We start from the raw sequence: 20,262 nt of genomic DNA, 5'->3' as shown, positions 1-20,262 counted from the left end.
CTTGACATCTTTCGTATGTGATCTCTTGTGAGTTATCTGCCATCCTGATTATTCTGACACTTACGTATTCCAAAGCCCTGTTCGTTCTCTCATAATGGTGTGATTCCTTTTTCTAATTGATACTGTCAAATAGAATCGTGTGATTTTTGACACCCTTTCTTATCTGACCAGTGTTCTGTGTCCCACAAGATGTCGGATTAGACGGGTGTCATGGTATATGTTTGGGTTATTTATGCATTAAACTGGTTACTATCGAAATATTTATCTGTGTTTTCATTCTTTCACTTTGTAAAAAATATGTTTGTATATCTTATAACGCTAGTCAGGCTTCAATGTAAGCGGTGTTCTTGTGTTCTATATAGGCTTAGATGAAATACCATATTCTTAGTCTTTCTAATTATTCTGCTGATAAACCAGAGAAAAAAAGATCGTTTTATTGTGTTTGATACATGTATCGAATAGCACTACATTAGGTTTTTTTTCTATTTGTCATTTTTCCAACTTTTTTTCCTGAACAATGTGAAATTGTTGTTATAAACCATTTAAATTTTAACACACAGTTCTGCAATTTTAATTTATCCCCATCAAATGTATAAATTATAAATAAACGGGTCCGATCGTATCCACTCTAACCATGACGTTGAAGTTTGATAAATAGGGTTTCATATACACCGATTCTTCATACAATTTTACTCGAGCATTTCAACTAGGAATGTATTCACTACCTTAATTAAATGAAGTTATAAAACTAATTTAAAGAGCTGTTTAAATATCCATGAAGGAGGACCTTGTTAACGCCTTCTAACGATGGTATGTGTGAGAGAATATAGGTGGCCGAGTAAACACACAATAGCTCTTGAATTATGCAGAGTTGTCAGTCAGTTTGTGTATTTTGTTGTGGCGTACAGAAACGTTCAGTAAAGCGTTCAGTATGTTGCTATTTTTTTTAAAAAACATTTTGTGTATTGTCATGTAATGTACTGTGTGTGTGTTGCCATGGTTAACATAACCGTAATGTGTGTTGTCGCAGTGTATATAAACATACCGTGTGTTGTCGCGGTGAACATAAATGTGCTGTGTGTTGTCGCGGTATACATTAACGTACTGAGTGTTGTCGTGGTGTACATACACGTACTGTGTGTTGTCGTGGTGTTCATTCACGTACTGTGTGTTGTCGTGATGTTTATAAACGTACTGTGTGGTGTAGCGGTGTACATAAAAGTACTGTGTGGTGTCGTGGTGTACATACATGTACCGTGTGTTGTCATGGTGTATATAAACGTACTATGTGTTGTCGTGGTGTACACAAACGTACCGTGTGTTGTCGCGATGTACATATACGTACCGTGTGTTGTCGTGATGTTTATAAACGTACTGTGTGGTGTAGCGGTGTACATAAAAGTATTGTGTGGTGTCGCGGTGTACATACATGTACCGTGTGTTGTCATGGTGTATATAAACGTACTATGTGTTGTCGTGGTGTACACAAACGTACCGTGTGTTGTCGCGGTGTACATATACGTACCGTGTGTTGTCGTGATGTTTATAAACGTACTGTGTGGTGTAGCGGTGTACATAAAAGTACTGTGTGGTGTCGCGGTGTACATACATGTACCGTGTGTTGTCGCGGTGTACATATACGTACCGTGTGTTGTCGTGATGTTTATAAACGTACTGTGTGTTGTCGTGGTGTACACAAACGTACCGTGTGTTGTCGCGGTGTACATATACGTACCGTGGGTTGTCGTGATGTTTATAAACGTACTGTGTGGTGTAGCGGTGTACATAAAAGTACTGTGTGGTGTCGCGGTGTACATACATGTACCGTGTGTTGTCGCGGTGTACATCTACGTACCGTGTGTTGTCGTGATGTTTATAAACGTACTGTGTGGTGTAGCGGTGTACATAAAAGTACTGTGTGGTGTCGCGGTGTACATAAACGTACTGTGTGGTGGCGCGGTGTACATAAATGTACTGTGTGTTGGCACGGTGCACTTACTCTACTGTGTGGTGTCGCGGTGTACATAAACGTACTGTGTGGTGTCGCGGTGTACATAAATGTACTGTGTGTTGGCACGGTGCACTTACTCTACTGTGTGTTGTCGCGGTGTACATAAACGTACTGTGTGTTGTTATGGTGTACATACACGTACTGCGTGTTGTCGCGTTGTACATAAACGTCCTGTGTGTTGTCGCGGTGTACATAAAAGTACTGTGCGGTGTCGCGGTGTACATAAACGTACTGTGTGTTGTCGTGGTGTACACAAACGTACTGTGTGTTGTCGCGGTGTACATAAACGTACTGTGTGGTGTTGCGGTGTCCATAAACGTACTGTGTGTTGTCGTGATGTACATACACGTACTGTGTGGTGTCGCGGTGTACATAAACGTACTGTGTGGGGTTGCGGTGTACATAAACGTACTGTGTGTTGTCGTGATGTACATACACGTACTGTGCGGTGTCGCGGTGTACATAAACGTACTGTGTGTTGTCGTGGTGTACATAAACGTACTGTGTGTTGTTGCGGTGTACATACACGTACTGTGTGTTATCGCGGTGTACATACACGTACTGTGTGTTGTCGTGATGTATATAAACGTACTGTGTGTTGTCGCGGTGTTCATAAACGTACTGTGTGGTGTAGCGGTGTACATAAATGTACTGTGTGTTGTCATGGTGTATATAAACGTACTGTGTGTTGTCGCGGTGTACATACACATACTGTGTGTTGTCGCGGTGTACATACACATACTGTGTGTTGTCGCGGTGTACATACACATACTGTGTGTTGTCGCGGTGTACATAAACGTATTGTGTGGTGTCGCGGTGTACATAAACGTACTATGTGTTGTCATGGTGTACATAAACGTACTGTGTGTTATCGCGGTGTACATAAACGTACTGTGTGGTGTCGCGGTGTACATAAACGTACTGTGTGTTGTCGTGATGTACATAAACGTACTGTGTGTTGTCGCGGTATACATAAATCTACTGTGTGTTGTCGCGGTGTACATACACATAATGTGTGTTGTCGCGGTGTACATAAACGTACTGTGTGGTGTCGCGGTGTACATAAACGTACTATGTGCTGTCATGGTGTACATAAACGTACTGTGTGTTATCGCGGTGTACATAAACGTACTATGTGTTGTCGCGGTGTACATAAACGTACTGTTTGTTGCTGCGGTGTATATAAACGTACTGTGCGTTGTCGTGATGTATATACACGTACTGTGTGCTTTCGCGGTGTACATCAACGTACTGTGTGTTGTTGCGGAGTATATAAACATCCTGTGTGTTGTCTCGGTGTATATAAATGTACTGTATGTTGTCATGGTGTACATAAACGCACTGTGCGTTGTCATGGTGTATATACACGTACTGTGTGTTGTCGCGGTGCACATAAACATCATGTGCGTTGTCGTGATGTATATAAACGTACTGTGTGTTGTATCGGTGTACATAAACGTACTGTGTGTTGTCATGGTGTACATAAAAGTACTGTGTGTTGATGCGGTGTTCCTAAACGTACTGTGTGTTGTCGGGCTGTTCATAAAGGTACTGTTTGTTGTCGCGGTGTATATAAACGTACTGTTTGTTGTCGCGCTGTACATACACGTACTATGTGTTGTATCGGTGTACATAAACGTACTGTGTGTTGTTTCGGTGTACATAAACGTACTGTGTGTTGTCATGGTGTACATAAACGTACTGTGTGTTGCTGCGGTGTTCCTAAACGTACTGTTTGTTGTCGCGCTGTTCATAAACGTACTGTTTGTTGTCGCGGTGTACATACACTTACGGTGTGATGTCGCTGTGTACATAAACGTACTGTTTGTTGCTGCGGTGTATATAAACGTACTGTGCGTTATCGTGATGTATATACACGTACTGTGTGCTTTCGCGGTGTACAAAAACGTACTGTGTGTTGTTGCGGAGTATATAAACATCCTGTGTGTTGTCTCGGTGTATATAAATGTACTGTATGTTGTCATGGTGTACATAAACGCACTGTGCGTTGTCATGGTGTATATACACGTACTGTGTGTTGTCGCGGTGCACATAAACATCATGTGCGTTGTCGTGATGTATATAAACGTACTGTGTGTTGTATCGGTGTACATAAACGTACTGTGTGTTGTCATGGTGTACATAAAAGTACTGTGTGTTGATGCGGTGTTCCTAAACGTACTGTGTGTTGTCGGGCTGTTCATAAAGGTACTGTTTGTTGTCGCGGTGTATATAAACGTACTGTTTGTTGTCGCGCTGTACATACACGTACTATGTGTTGTATCGGTGTACATAAACGTACTGTGTGTTGTTTCGGTGTACATAAACGTACTGTGTGTTGTCATGGTGTACATAAACGTACTGTGTGTTGCTGCGGTGTTCCTAAACGTACTGTTTGTTGTCGCGCTGTTCATAAACGTACTGTTTGTTGTCGCGGTGTACATACACTTACGGTGTGATGTCGCTGTGTACATAAACGTACTGTTTGTTGCTGCGGTGTATATAAACGTACTGTTTGTTGTCGCGCTGTACATACACGTACTATGTGTTGTATCGGTGTACATAAACGTACTGTGTGTTGTTGCGGTGTATATTAACGTACTGTGTGTTGTCACGGTGTACATAAACGTACTGTGTGTTGTCGCAGTCTATATAAACGTACTGTGTGTTGTCATGGGAACATAAAAGTACTGTGTGTTGTTGCGGTGTATATAAACTTTCCGTGTGTTGTCTTGGTAGTATAAACGTACTGTGTAATGTCTTGGTAACATTAACGTAATGTGTGTTGTCTTGATTACATAAACGTTTTTTATGTATTGTCCTGGTAACATAAAACATACTGTGTGTTGTTTTGGTGTACATAAACGTACTGTGTGTTGTTGTGGTCTATATAAACTTTTCGTGGTTGTCTTGGTAGCATAAACGTATTGTGTGTTGTCTTGGTAACATAAACGTACTGTGTGTTGTCTTGGTTACATAAACGTTATGTGTGTTGTCTTTGTAATATAAACGTACTGTGTGTTGGATTGGTTGCATAAACGGTATGTGTGGTGTCGCGGTGTACATAAACGTACTGTGTGCTGCTATGGTGTACCTAAACGTACTGTGTGTTGTTGTGGTTTATATACACTTTCCGTATGTTGTCTTGGTAGCATACAGGTACTGTGTGTTGTCTTGGTAACATAAACGTAATGTGTGTTGTATTGGTTACATAAACATTATGTGTGTCGTCGCAGTGTACATTAACGTACTGTGTGTTGTCGCGGTGTACAAACACGTACTATGTGGTGTCGCGGCGACCTAAACGTTCTGTGTGTTGTTGTGGTGTATATAAACTTTCCGTGTGTTGTCTTGGTAACATAAACGTACTGTATGTTGTCTTGGTAACATAAGCGTACCGTGTGTTGTCTCGGTAGCATAAACGTACTGTGTATTGTCTTGGTAACATAAACGTACTGTGTGTTGTATTGGTTACATAAACGTTGTGTGTGTTGTCCTGGTAACATAAAACGTACTGTGTGTTTTCTTGGTGTACATAAACGTACTGTGTGTTGTTGTGATGTATATAAACGTTTCGTGTGTTGTCTTGGTAACATACACGTACTGTGTATTGTCTTGGTAACATAAACGTACTGTGTGTTGTCTTGGTTACATAAACGTTATGTGTGTTGTCGCGGTGTACTTAAACGTATTGTGCGTTGTCATGGTGTACATAAACGTACGGTGTGTTGTCTTGGTTACATAAACGTACTGTGTGTTGTCGCGGTGTACATAAACGTACTGTGTGTTGTCCCGGTTTACATATACCTACTATGTGTCGTTACGTTGCAAAGCAAATTCGGAGGTAATATCATTGTACAAAGAAAAAATCGGAGCGTTTTCAATGTTTACAAAACTTACTATGTACGATGTAACGTTCAAGAAAATAAAATAAGATAGCTTCCGCTTCAAACGGCGTAAAAACAGTTTGGATTGCTTGATTAATCAAACTTATTCTGGTTTAGATCTAAAACGCAGGTACCGCCCACGGAGTAGATCGGGATAAGGGATACAACAGGCTTATAGAGGTACTACTGTTTAGGTTCTGTTGTAGATCGGGGTAGGGGATACAACAGGCTTATAGAGGTACTACTGTTTAGGTTCTGTTGTAGATCGGGGTAAGGGATACAACAGGCTTATAGAGGTACTTCTGTTTAGGTTCTGTTGTAGATCGGGGTAGGGGATACAACAGGCTTATAGAGGTACTACTGTTTAGGTTCTATTGTAGATCGGGGAAGGGGATACAACAGGCTTATAGAGGTACTACTATTTATATTCTGTTGTAAATGTTTTAAGACCTTCATCCGTTATTGACGTCTTTACGGGTCTTTTTGAAAATAATTCATAGTGTAATAATTTACCAACTTAGTTCTGTCGTATAACGATATATTGATACATAAGGTAAATGTGATACACTCGTTATAACGAAAGGATAGTTAGATACAGTGAGCTACTCAATAGCACATGTTTTACAAAGCTGGCGTTGAAAAAAGATTAATATAAATAAATGGAGCCACAACGGGGCGTTTTGCAAGATATTTTACAATACTTGAATATCATGTCCAACATTTTTAAAGCAAATGTGTTTCCTTTATACACGTACATCTTAAAATGTTGTAGGCAATGCTAAAAGTGTCATGACTTGACGTGTCGTGAGAACGACTCTGTGGCTAGTCTCGTTTAACCAGTCTCGTTAGAACGACTCTGTGCCTAATCTCGTTTAACCGGACTCTTGCAATTGTTGTGAACGAGAGAGACTACTCTGTGACATGTCGGTACTATAACTAACCAAGTTGGTATTATAATTAACCAAGTCGTTATTTTAACTAAGTATGTCGATTTCGGCATAAGTTATTTTTCAAACTGTCTGTTACAGGTTTTCATAGTCCATGAACAGGGCGCTAAATATATAGATGTATTTATGATCCGATGATCGCCATAAAGCGCCCACGCTGTAGGAATACTATCACTGTTAATATACTGTATAGCAAAAGTCGGTCGGCGGCATGTGTAAATATTTAAATCACATAATTATAATCAATCATAATAAAAGAGTTATGGAGCAGTGAGATTTATATTGTCAGGTTAATATTTGAACGGTTACGGAAGTTTGAATTGTCTGTTCAGGTCTCTTGTCAAATTGTGGTGTAGTATGCCCGTTAATCGCTGCTATCATAATCTGTAACGTAAAATACGTTACATGTCAATGTGTAAATTTATATATTAAACTCGGTACTTTTGTGATGTATGTCATTGTATCGTTAAATTACACAATTATCATTTATTTCATTTCAATAATGCTGTATTTTTGTAATGTAATCATTTTATCATACTGTAAGATTACGGTGAATTTCTTTTTAATTTGTTGTACTTTTACAATGTATATCAATGTATCGTACTGTGTGAATTTCATTGTAATTTGTTGTACTTTTACAATGTATATCACTGTATCGTACTGTGTGAATTTCTTTTTAATTTGTTGTACTTTTACAATGTATATCACTGTATCGTACTGTGTGAATTTCATTGTAATTTGTTGTACTTTTACAATGTATATCACTGTATCGTACTGTGTGAATTTCATTGTAATTTGTTGTACTTTTACAATGTATATCACTGTATCGTACTGTGTGAATTTCATTGTAATTTGTTGTACTTTTACAATGTATATCACTGTATCGTACTGTGTGAATTTCATTGTAATTTGTTGTACTTTTACAATGTATATCACTGTATCGTACTGTGTGAATTTCATTGTAATTTGTTGTACTTTTACAATGTATATCACTGTATCGTACTGTGTGAATTTCATTGTAATTTGTTGTACTTTTACAATGTATATCACTGTATCGTACTGTGTGAATTTCATTGTAATTTGTTGTACTTTTACAATGTATATCACTGTATCGTACTGTGTGAATTTCATTGTAATTTGTTGTACTTTTACAATGTATATCACTGTATCGTACTGTGTGAATTTCATTGTAATTTGTTGTACTTTTACAATGTATATCACTGTATCGTACTGTGTGAATTTCATTGTAATTTGTTGTACTTTTACAATGTATATCACTGTATCGTACTGTGTGAATTTCATTGTAATTTGTTGTACTTTTACAATGTATATCACTGTATCGTACTGTGTGAATTTCATTGTAATTTGTTGTACTTTTACAATGTATATCACTGTATCGTACTGTGTGAATTTCATTGTAATTTGTTGTACTTTTACAATGTATATCACTGTATCGTACTGTGTGAATTTCATTGTAATTTGTTGTACTTTTACAATGTATATCACTGTATCGTACTGTGTGAATTTCATTGTAATTTGTTGTACTTTTACAATGTATATCACTGTATCGTACTGTGTGAATTTCATTGTAATTTGTTGTACTTTTACAATGTATATCACTGTATCGTACTGTGTGAATTTCATTGTAATTTGTTGTACTTTTACAATGTATATCACTGTATCGTACTGTGTGAATTTCATTGTAATTTGTTGTACTTTTACAATGTATATCACTGTATCGTACTGTGTGAATTTCATTGTAATTTGTTGTACTTTTACAATGTATATCACTGTATCGTACTGTGTGAATTTCATTGTAATTTGTTGTACTTTTACAATGTATATCACTGTATCGTACTGTGTGAATTTCATTGTAATTTGTTGTACTTTTACAATGTATATCACTGTATCGTACTGTGTGAATTTCATTGTAATTTGTTGTACTTTTACAATGTATATCACTGTATCGTACTGTGTGAATTTCATTGTAATTTGTTGTACTTTTACAATGTATATCACTGTATCGTACTGTGTGAATTTCATTGTAATTTGTTGTACTTTTACAATGTATATCACTGTATCGTACTGTGTGAATTTCATTGTAATTTGTTGTACTTTTACAATGTATATCACTGTATCGTACTGTGTGAATTTCATTGTAATTTGTTGTACTTTTACAATGTATATCACTGTATCGTACTGTGTGAATTTCATTGTAATTTGTTGTACTTTTACAATGTATATCACTGTATCGTACTGTGTGAATTTCATTGTAATTTGTTGTACTTTTACAATGTATATCACTGTATCGTACTGTGTGAATTTCATTGTAATTTGTTGTACTTTTACAATGTATATCACTGTATCGTACTGTGTGAATTTCATTGTAATTTGTTGTACTTTTACAATGTATATCACTGTATCGTACTGTGTGAATTTCATTGTAATTTGTTGTACTTTTACAATGTATATCACTGTATCGTACTGTGTGAATTTCATTGTAATTTGTTGTACTTTTACAATGTATATCACTGTATCGTACTGTGTGAATTTCATTGTAATTTGTTGTACTTTTACAATGTATATCACTGTATCGTACTGTGTGAATTTCATTGTAATTTGTTGTACTTTTACAATGTATATCACTGTATCGTACTGTGTGAATTTCATTGTAATTTGTTGTACTTTTACAATGTATATCACTGTATCGTACTGTGTGAATTTCATTGTAATTTGTTGTACTTTTACAATGTATATCACTGTATCGTACTGTGTGAATTTCATTGTAATTTGTTGTACTTTTACAATGTATATCACTGTATCGTACTGTGTGAATTTCATTGTAATTTGTTGTACTTTTACAATGTATATCACTGTATCGTACTGTGTGAATTTCATTGTAATTTGTTGTACTTTTACAATGTATATCACTGTATCGTACTGTGTGAATTTCATTGTAATTTGTTGTACTTTTACAATGTATATCACTGTATCGTACTGTGTGAATTTCATTGTAATTTGTTGTACTTTTACAATGTATATCACTGTATCGTACTGTGTGAATTTCATTGTAATTTGTTGTACTTTTACAATGTATATCACTGTATCGTACTGTGTGAATTTCATTGTAATTTGTTGTACTTTTACAATGTATATCACTGTATCGTACTGTGTGAATTTCATTGTAATTTGTTGTACTTTTACAATGTATATCACTGTATCGTACTGTGTGAATTTCATTGTAATTTGTTGTACTTTTACAATGTATATCACTGTATCGTACTGTGTGAATTTCATTGTAATTTGTTGTACTTTTACAATGTATATCACTGTATCGTACTGTGTGAATTTCATTGTAATTTGTTGTACTTTTACAATGTATATCACTGTATCGTACTGTGTGAATTTCATTGTAATTTGTTGTACTTTTACAATGTATATCACTGTATCGTACTGTGTGAATTTCATTGTAATTTGTTGTACTTTTACAATGTATATCACTGTATCGTACTGTGTGAATTTCATTGTAATTTGTTGTACTTTTACAATGTATATCACTGTATCGTACTGTGTGAATTTCATTGTAATTTGTTGTACTTTTACAATGTATATCACTGTATCGTACTGTGTGAATTTCATTGTAATTTGTTGTACTTTTACAATGTATATCACTGTATCGTACTGTGTGAATTTCATTGTAATTTGTTGTACTTTTACAATGTATATCACTGTATCGTACTGTGTGAATTTCATTGTAATTTGTTGTACTTTTACAATGTATATCACTGTATCGTACTGTGTGAATTTCATTGTAATTTGTTGTACTTTTACAATGTATATCACTGTATCGTACTGTGTGAATTTCATTGTAATTTGTTGTACTTTTACAATGTATATCACTGTATCGTACTGTGTGAATTTCATTGTAATTTGTTGTACTTTTACAATGTATATCACTGTATCGTACTGTGTGAATTTCATTGTAATTTGTTGTACTTTTACAATGTATATCACTGTATCGTACTGTGTGAATTTCATTGTAATTTGTTGTACTTTTACAATGTATATCACTGTATCGTACTGTGTGAATTTCATTGTAATTTGTTGTACTTTTACAATGTATATCACTGTATCGTACTGTGTGAATTTCATTGTAATTTGTTGTACTTTTACAATGTATATCACTGTATCGTACTGTGTGAATTTCATTGTAATTTGTTGTACTTTTACAATGTATATCACTGTATCGTACTGTGTGAATTTCATTGTAATTTGTTGTACTTTTACAATGTATATCACTGTATCGTACTGTGTGAATTTCATTGTAATTTGTTGTACTTTTACAATGTATATCACTGTATCGTACTGTGTGAATTTCTTTTTAATTTGTTGTAATTTTACAATGTATATCACTGTATCGTTATGTGTGAATTTCATTGTAATTTGTTGTAATTTTACAATGTATATCACTGTATCGTACTGTACGATTAGTGTGAATTTCATTGTAATTTGTTGTATTTATATAACGTATATCATTTTATCATTCCGTACAATTAATGTGTGTTATAATTATGCTGTATTTTTGTATTTCATTTTTTTTTCATTTGATCTTATTGTACGATTATAGTGTATTTCAATGTAATTTGATGTATTTTATGATGTTTTTCTTTGTATCTTACTGTAAGAATAATGTGTATTTCATTGTATATCATTGTATCGTACTGTGTGATTATAGCGTGTTATAGCGATTACCATTATAATTTGCTGTACTGTAATGCCTACTCTCCGATGATCCTTGAAACAGAAAGAATAAATAATCCAAATATGCTAATTAAGCATCATTTAAATATATATACATATATCGTCTATACATCTTTCGTTAGCTCTCGTATATCTCCCGTTGTTCTCGAACATTTCCAGTAGACAATGTATAACCAAAGGTGATTGAAAGTTTTATCATTTTCCGCCTACGACTAGATTACCATGGATGAAAACTTACAAAACAATACAATACAACTTATTTTAGTGAAGCGTTACGTCTTCATACATTATACAACACTGATAAGTTAAAAGGCATCAAATACATCTCCATACGGTTTACTCTATGATGTATTGACATCCAGAAATATTTGTCATTTAAAACATTTTAGAGCATGTTTGCAAGGTTAAAATGTAGATTAAAAACATATAAAATCAAAGACATTAAATTGATTTATATATTTAGAGGATGTCTATCATAAAACCATTTCTAAACCTTCCCTGTATCAATCTGACCCTCGACGAGGGGCCGGAGGCCCGAGGGCTGATACTGGTCGAGGGCTGACACAGAGTATGTTATGGAAATGGTGATATCACAATATGTTTTATCATATACTACACACAGTTAATGTTTTTACACAACATCAAAATTATCAGTGAATTACACAATTTAAGTGTAACTGAAGCGTGTTTTGTTATCTGAAATGTGTTAGATCGGATATACAGCAGATATGGTGAATGCCGGATCGATCCGGGCGATGGCTTAGTTTGGTTTGGTTTAGTATTGTTTAACGTCCTATCAACAGCTATGGTCATTTAAGGACGGCCTCCCCTGTGTGCAAGATGCATGCGTGTAGTGTATGCGTATGTTTTGGGAGGCTGCGATATGTTCGTGTTTGTCTCCTTGTGATAGCGCGGAACTGAAGCCGACTTATAGTGCTACCTCACTGAAACATACTGCCGAAGACACCAAGCAGGACACCCCACCAGGTCACATTATACTGACGTCGTCCCACTCTTAAATTTACTGGCACATCTAGCAGTAGGGCACTTTCAAAACAGCCTTTATCACGGACAAGTGTATATGATAAATAGAATTATCTACTTTATGATATACTTCTATGTATCATGATACTTATAGCTGTACGTCAAGCTGTAGGCTTTATTTATTGGGGTATTGAGTTGATCTTCTCAGTCCATTTCAATAAATATGCTAATTACGTCTTTAACATACAATATCTCTTAAATCTAAGCTGAAGATTAATGAAGAAAATGAATTACATCTTTGAAAATATTACTCAGTTGTTCTAATCATTGCATTTTCTTTAACCAATGGACTTATAACGTCAGATCTCAATAGTAAGTACCCAGACCTAAACCTAACAAGCGATTTGTAGAGTGTGATGAGTGCCAGTGCTCAAACTACATTATTATGTATATTTCACATAAACATTAGTAATTAAAAATACATTAGATAATGTTAAAAACTGGGGTCTACCTTTGCAGCTTGCGTATGATTTACCTTCTTCAGCGTACATTTAAGCATTGAACTGTCGTTTCAGCTGGCCTTCATATGGAGTCATGATTATTTATCTGTCACCCAGATTGCATTCATATTGGCTATAACAGCAATCTGACAGGCGTTCAATTCTTAAATGAAAAAGAAGCGCATTTTTGGAATCTGTTTATCTAATGGAAAATTCATTTACACTTATCAATATTCAGCAAAAAAAAATAACCATGTATTTATCGTATTATCTTGTTCAGTGAATAGAACAGCCATCTATAACGGAGGGTCAGTGGTATGCAACGTAACAATTATGACGTCAGAATAATAATGACGTCAACAATCGTGTCATGGCATTCATAGCCCAACTGTCATATGAATGTGATAAATATTTTTTTTTACCTGTAACTGAGCGAGATAGGGTTATCTCAGTTGAGGGTTAAGATTCTGTAACAAAAACCCAACCGAGGCGTAAGCCGAGGTCGGGATGTTACCGAATCTTAGCCCGAGACTGAGATAACCCGATCTCGCTCAGTTACAGGTAATTGATTTTTTTTCTCGCACCTTTTAGTTCGAAAAAACTATTAAATTTTGCTAAAAACTACAAGTATCCCGCCTTGGGCCTCAAATTATATTGACCCCTTCACTACTTTAGCTACATTTGAATGCTTCCGCTCAAAAATGTAGTCCGTCCTTACATAGATTACAACGTGTTTCAAAGTGTAGATTATATTTGATCTAGAACATAAAATATCAAACAACATTAAAACTATACATATAACGACAAAACAGATCATTTATAATGCAAATTGTCAATTTCAAGCAGTTAACGCGCGGATGAGTACATCACAGTGTAAAAATTCCGCGAAATGTCACGTGAAGGTACAAGACAGATCGGACGAGATAGAACAATCTAGCAAGGGGTATGACGTGGGATATCTCTGTCTGAGGTGCGAGAAAGGGTTATATAGTAGCAATGCCGTGAAATGGTAAATATTATTCAATGATATATACTTTATCTATATCCAACGAAATTGCCACACAATAATTTCATTTAGTTTTTGAAACTACCACCGGAGTAGTAGATACAAATGCACTATACTTTATACAGCGTAAAACCCCGAAATGTTCCGAGCGTAATTAAGTTGTACAGACATTTATATACATTTCTGCTGTACAAAAATGACTTGATAAGACTACCAGCCAAAGTTATACTCCAATAGCAGCCAGAAATGTTACACGTGACTGTTTACTATCGGACACTGTTCGGATGTGTCCGTCATGATGTTAGAGTGAGCAGGACCAATCGGGACGTGACGTCAAATTTAAATTATGACGGCAATTTACGAATGGTTTCCGAATGACAGACATTGTTACCCGAGCCTGTACCACAGCAATTATACCCTTTACCGTATAAAAGTTTAGTTAATATACACGTTGATAATAAAAACGACAGTTGATATGGATAAATCAGACTGTTATGTATTTAATTCCCCTTGTTCTTCCGTCATCAAAGCTATGAAATCTATATCTCAATCAATCAACGAATAAAAATATCTTTCTCCCAGTATCAATATAAATCATGACATATGTGTATTCCTTACTTCCTCCCGTATATGTACATCGTATAAAGGTAACTATTTCCCTCCCCCGCCATCCGAATCATGTCAACTTACAACTCCACTATCCCCCGACCGCCATAACCCTGTAAATTTACATATATAACTCTATATAACTGCGCTCCTCCCCTGGTCGTTATATAGAGAATAATACATGCCTTCTTTTTTGTTCAATATCACACCCAGTATCAACCCGAGACTGCAATATCAGCCCAAGGGCCGAAGGCTCGAGGGCTGATATTGGTCGAGGGTTGATACTTGGTGTGATATGGGAAAAGGCGTGTTTCATTCTGTTTATTACATACTTACCAATAAAAACTACTATCTTATGATCTATTTTTCTCTTTGAAATATTGAAAAAAGAAACAAAATTCAAAAGGGGGGTGATATGGGATTTGCTGGCTGATACGGGTTTTGGGGTGTGATACGGCGAGGACTGATATGGGTTAGAGCATATCGTATCGCATATACAAAAAACCCATATTTATTAGTAAGTATGTAATAAAACTCTATATACACGCGCCCCTCCCCTGGTCGTTATAACTCTATATACACGCGCCCCGCCCCTGGTCGTTATAATTCTATATACCTGCGTCCCTCCCGTGGTCGTTATAACTCTATATACCGTTAGAGCATATCGTATCGCATATACAAAAAACCCATATTTATTAGTAAGTATGTAATAAAACTCTATATACACGCGCCCCTCCCCTGGTCGTTATGACTCTATATACCTGCCCCCCTCCCGTGGTTGTTATGACTCTATATACCTGCGCCCCTCCCCTGGTAGTTATAATTCTATATACCTGCGCCCCTCCCGTGGTCGTTATAACTCTATATACACGCGCCCCTCCCCTGGTCGTTATAACTCTATATACACGCGCCCCTCCCGTGGTCGTTATAACTCTATATACCTGCGCCCCTCCCCTGGTCGTTATGACCCTATATACCTGCGCCCCTCCCCTGGTAGTTATAATTCTATATACCTGCGCCCCTCCCGTGGTCGTTATGACTCTATATACCTGCGTCCCTCCCGTGGTCGTTATAACTCTATATACCTGCGCCCCTCCCCTGGTCGTTATGACTCTATATACCTGCGCCCCTCCCGTGGTCGTTATGACCCTATATACCTGCGCCCCTCCCCTGGTCGTTATGACTCTATATACCTGCGCCCCTCCCGTGGTCGTTATAACTCTATATACACGCGCCCCTCCCGTGGTCGTTATAACTCTATATACCGTTAGAGCATATCGTATCGCATATACAAAAAACCCATATTTATTAGTAAGTATGTAATAAAACTCTATATACACGCGCCCCTCCCCTGGTCGTTATAACTCTATATACACGCGCCCCTCCCGTGGTCGTTATAACTCTGTGTGATACGGCGAGGACTGATATGGGTTAGAGCATATCGTATCGCATATACAAAAAACCCATATTTATTAGTAAGTATGTAATAAAACTCTATATACACGCGCCCCTCCCCTGGTCGTTATGACTCTATATACCTGCCCCCCTCCCGTGGTTGTTATGACTCTATATACCTGCGCCCCTCCCCTGGTCGTTATGACTCTATATACCTGCCCCCCTCCCGTGGTTGTTATGACTCTATATACCTGCGCCCCTCCCCTGGTCGTTATAACTCTATATACACGCGCCCCTCCCCTGGGCGTTATAATTCTATATACCTGCGTCCCTCCCGTGGTCGTTATGACTCTATATACCTGCGCCCCTCCCCTGGTAGTTATAATTCTATGTACCTGCGCCCCTCCCCTGGTAGTTATAATTCTATATACCTGCGCCCCTCCCGTGGTCGTTATGACTCTATATACCTGCGCCCCTCCCCTGGTCGTCATAACTCTATATACCTGCGCCCCTCCCGTGGTCGTTATGACTCTATATACCTGCGCCCCTCCCCTGGTCGTTATGACTCTATATACCTGCCCCCCTCCCGTGGTTGTTATGACTCTATATACCTGCGCCCCTCCCCTGGTCGTCATAACTCTATATACCTGCGCCCCTCCCGTGGTCGTTATGACTCTATATACCTGCGCCCCTCCCCTGGTCGTTATAACTCTATATACCTGCGTCCCTCCCGTGGTCGTTATAACTCTATATACCGTTAGAGCATATCGTATCGCATATACAAAAAACCCATATTTATTAGTAAGTATGTAATAAAACTCTATATACACGCGCCCCTCCCCTGGTCGTTATAACTCTATATACACGCGCCCCTCCCCTGGTCGTTATAAGGGCCGAAGGCTCGAGGGCTGATATTGGTCGAGGGTTGATACTTGGTGTGATATGGGAAAAGGCGTGTTTCATTCTGTTTATTACATACTTACCAATAAAAACTACTATCTTATGATCTATTTTTCTCTTTGAAATATTGAAAAAAGAAACAAAATTCAAAAGGGGTGTGATATGGGTTTTGCTGGCTGATACGGGTTTTGGGGTGTGATACGGCGAGGACTGATATGGGTTAGAGCATATCGTATCGCATATACAAAAAACCCATATTTATTAGTAAGTATGTAATAAAACTCTATATACACGCGCCCCTCCCCTGGTCGTTATGACTCTATATACCTGCGCCCCTCCCGTGGTCGTTATGACTCTATATACCTGCGCCCCTCCCCTGGTCGTTATAACTCTATATACCTGCGCCCCTCCCCTGGTCGTTATGACTCTATATACCTGCGTCCCTCCCGTGGTCGTTATGACTCTATATACCTGCGCCCCTCCCCTGGTCGTTATGACTCTATATACCTGCGCCCCTCCCCTGGTCGTTATGACTCTATATACCTGCGCCCCTCCCCTGGTCGTTATAACTCTATATACCTGCGCCCCTCCCCTGGTCGTTATGACTCTATATACCTGCGCCCCTCCCCTGGTCGTTATAACTCTATATACCTGCGCCCCTCCCCTGGTCGTTATGACTCTATATACCTGCGCCCCTCCCCTGGTCGTTATAACTCTATATACCTGCGCCCCTCCCCTGGTCGTTATGACTCTATATACCTGCGCCCCTCCCCTGGTCGTTATAACTCTATATACCTGCGCCCCTCCCCTGGTCGTTATAACTCTATATACCTGCGCCCCTCCCCTGGTCGTTATAACTCTATATACCTGCGCCCCTCCCCTGGTCGTTATAACTCTATATACCTGCGCCCCTCCCCTGGTCGTTATAACTCTATATACCTGCGCCCCTCCCCTGGTCGTTATAACTCTATATACCTGCGCCCCTCCCCTGGTCGTTATAACTCTATATACCTGCGCCCCTCCCCTGGTCGTTATAACTCTATATACCTGCGCCCCTCCCCTGGTCGTTATAACTCTATATACCTGCGCCCCTCCCCTGGTCGTTATAACTCTATATACCTGCGCCCCTCCCCTGGTCGTTATAACTCTATATACCTGCGCCCCTCCCCTGGTCGTTATAACTCTATATACCTGCGCCCCTCCCCTGGTCGTTATAACTCTATATACCTGCGCCCCTCCCCTGGTCGTTATAACTCTATATACCTGCGCCCCTCCCCTGGTCGTTATAACTCTATATACCTGCGCCCCTCCCCTGGTCGTTATAACTCTATATACCTGCGCCCCTCCCCTGGTCGTTATAACTCTATATACCTGCGCCCCTCCCCTGGTCGTTATAACTCTATATACCTGCGCCCCTCCCCTGGTCGTTATAACTCTATATACCTGCGCCCCTCCCCTGGTCGTTATAACTCTATATACCTGCGCCCCTCCCCTGGTCGTTATAACTCTATATACCTGCGCCCCTCCCCTGGTCGTTATAACTCTATATACCTGCGCCCCTCCCCTGGTCGTTATAACTCTATATACCTGCGCCCCTCCCCTGGTCGTTATAACTCTATATACCTGCGCCCCTCCCCTGGTCGTTATAACTCTATATACCTGCGCCCCTCCCCTGGTCGTTATAACTCTATATACCTGCGCCCCTCCCCTGGTCGTTATAACTCTATATACCTGCGCCCCTCCCCTGGTCGTTATAACTCTATATACCTGCGCCCCTCCCCTGGTCGTTATAACTCTATATACCTGCGCCCCTCCCCTGGTCGTTATAACTCTATATACCTGCGCCCCTCCCCTGGTCGTTATAACTCTATATACCTGCGCCCCTCCCCTGGTCGTTATAACTCTATATACCTGCGCCCCTCCCCTGGTCGTTATAACTCTATATACCTGCGCCCCTCCCCTGGTCGTTATAACTCTATATACCTGCGCCCCTCCCCTGGTCGTTATAACTCTATATACCTGCGCCCCTCCCCTGGTCGTTATAACTCTATATACCTGCGCCCCTCCCCTGGTCGTTATAACTCTATATACCTGCGCCCCTCCCCTGGTCGTTATAACTCTATATACCTGCGCCCCTCCCCTGGTCGTTATAACTCTATATACCTGCGCCCCTCCCCTGGTCGTTATAACTCTATATACCTGCGCCCCTCCCCTGGTCGTTATAACTCTATATACCTGCGCCCCTCCCCTGGTCGTTATAACTCTATATACCTGCGCCCCTCCCCTGGTCGTTATAACTCTATATACCTGCGCCCCTCCCCTGGTCGTTATAACTCTATATACCTGCGCCCCTCCCCTGGTCGTTATAACTCTATATACACGCGCCCCTCCCCTGGTCGTTATAACTCTATATACCTGCGCCCCTCCCGTGGTCGTTATAACTCTATATACACGCGCCCCTCCCCTGGTCGTTATGACTCTATATACCTGCGCCCCTCCCCTGGTCGTTATAACTCGATATACCTGAAAAATAGTAATACAAGATTGTCAGGGTGACCAATTCGTTATATCTGGGTAAGCCTTCGGCTCGGGGTCTATAAAGACCAGACGGGGTCGATAAGCCCGTATACACCTTCTAACCCAGAGATAACTTATAATATACCTGCGCCCCTCCCTTGGTCGTTATAACTATATATGCCTACGCCCCTCCCGTGGTCGTTATAACTCTATATACCTACGCCCCTTCCGTGGTCGTTATAACTCTATATATCTGCGGCCCCTCCCTTGGTCGATATAATTATATATGCCTACGTCCTCCCCTGGTCGTTAACTGAAAAAAACATGCATAGGCCGCTGGTAGAAAAAACACACAGTGTCTGTTTTTAGAAAAGTGAAAAATTACGTCAACTCAAGCAAAAGTTTAAGATAAATGATATCAAATTACAATTTCCACTTTTTTTATTTGTACTGTTTAGTTTCTTTTTTAGTCTTTCTGATGGTACATGTAAGTGTTATATGTAAACTGATATTTGTTGTGATCAATAATCTGCTGTCTGCTATTGTGACATGCATGTGAGTTTCTGTTGTCTGGAGACTGACCTCCATTGCGATCAATACTATGCCCTTTATCTATGTATGTAAGGTATATAAATATGTGTGTGTATTGTGGCAATAGTCTTTGTAATGTTTAAATACCCAATCCGTTTGCTTCGTGAATGTTTTAAATCTCGGTGTGTGTGTGTGTGTGCACCCCGCTCTCACTGAC

The sequence above is a fragment of the Mizuhopecten yessoensis genome, unplaced genomic scaffold (assembly GCF_002113885.1).
Source record: "Mizuhopecten yessoensis strain PY_sf001 unplaced genomic scaffold, ASM211388v2 scaffold2805, whole genome shotgun sequence".
Taxonomy (NCBI): Eukaryota; Metazoa; Mollusca; class Bivalvia; order Pectinida; family Pectinidae; genus Mizuhopecten; species Mizuhopecten yessoensis.
This window is presented reverse-complemented; position numbering follows the sequence as displayed.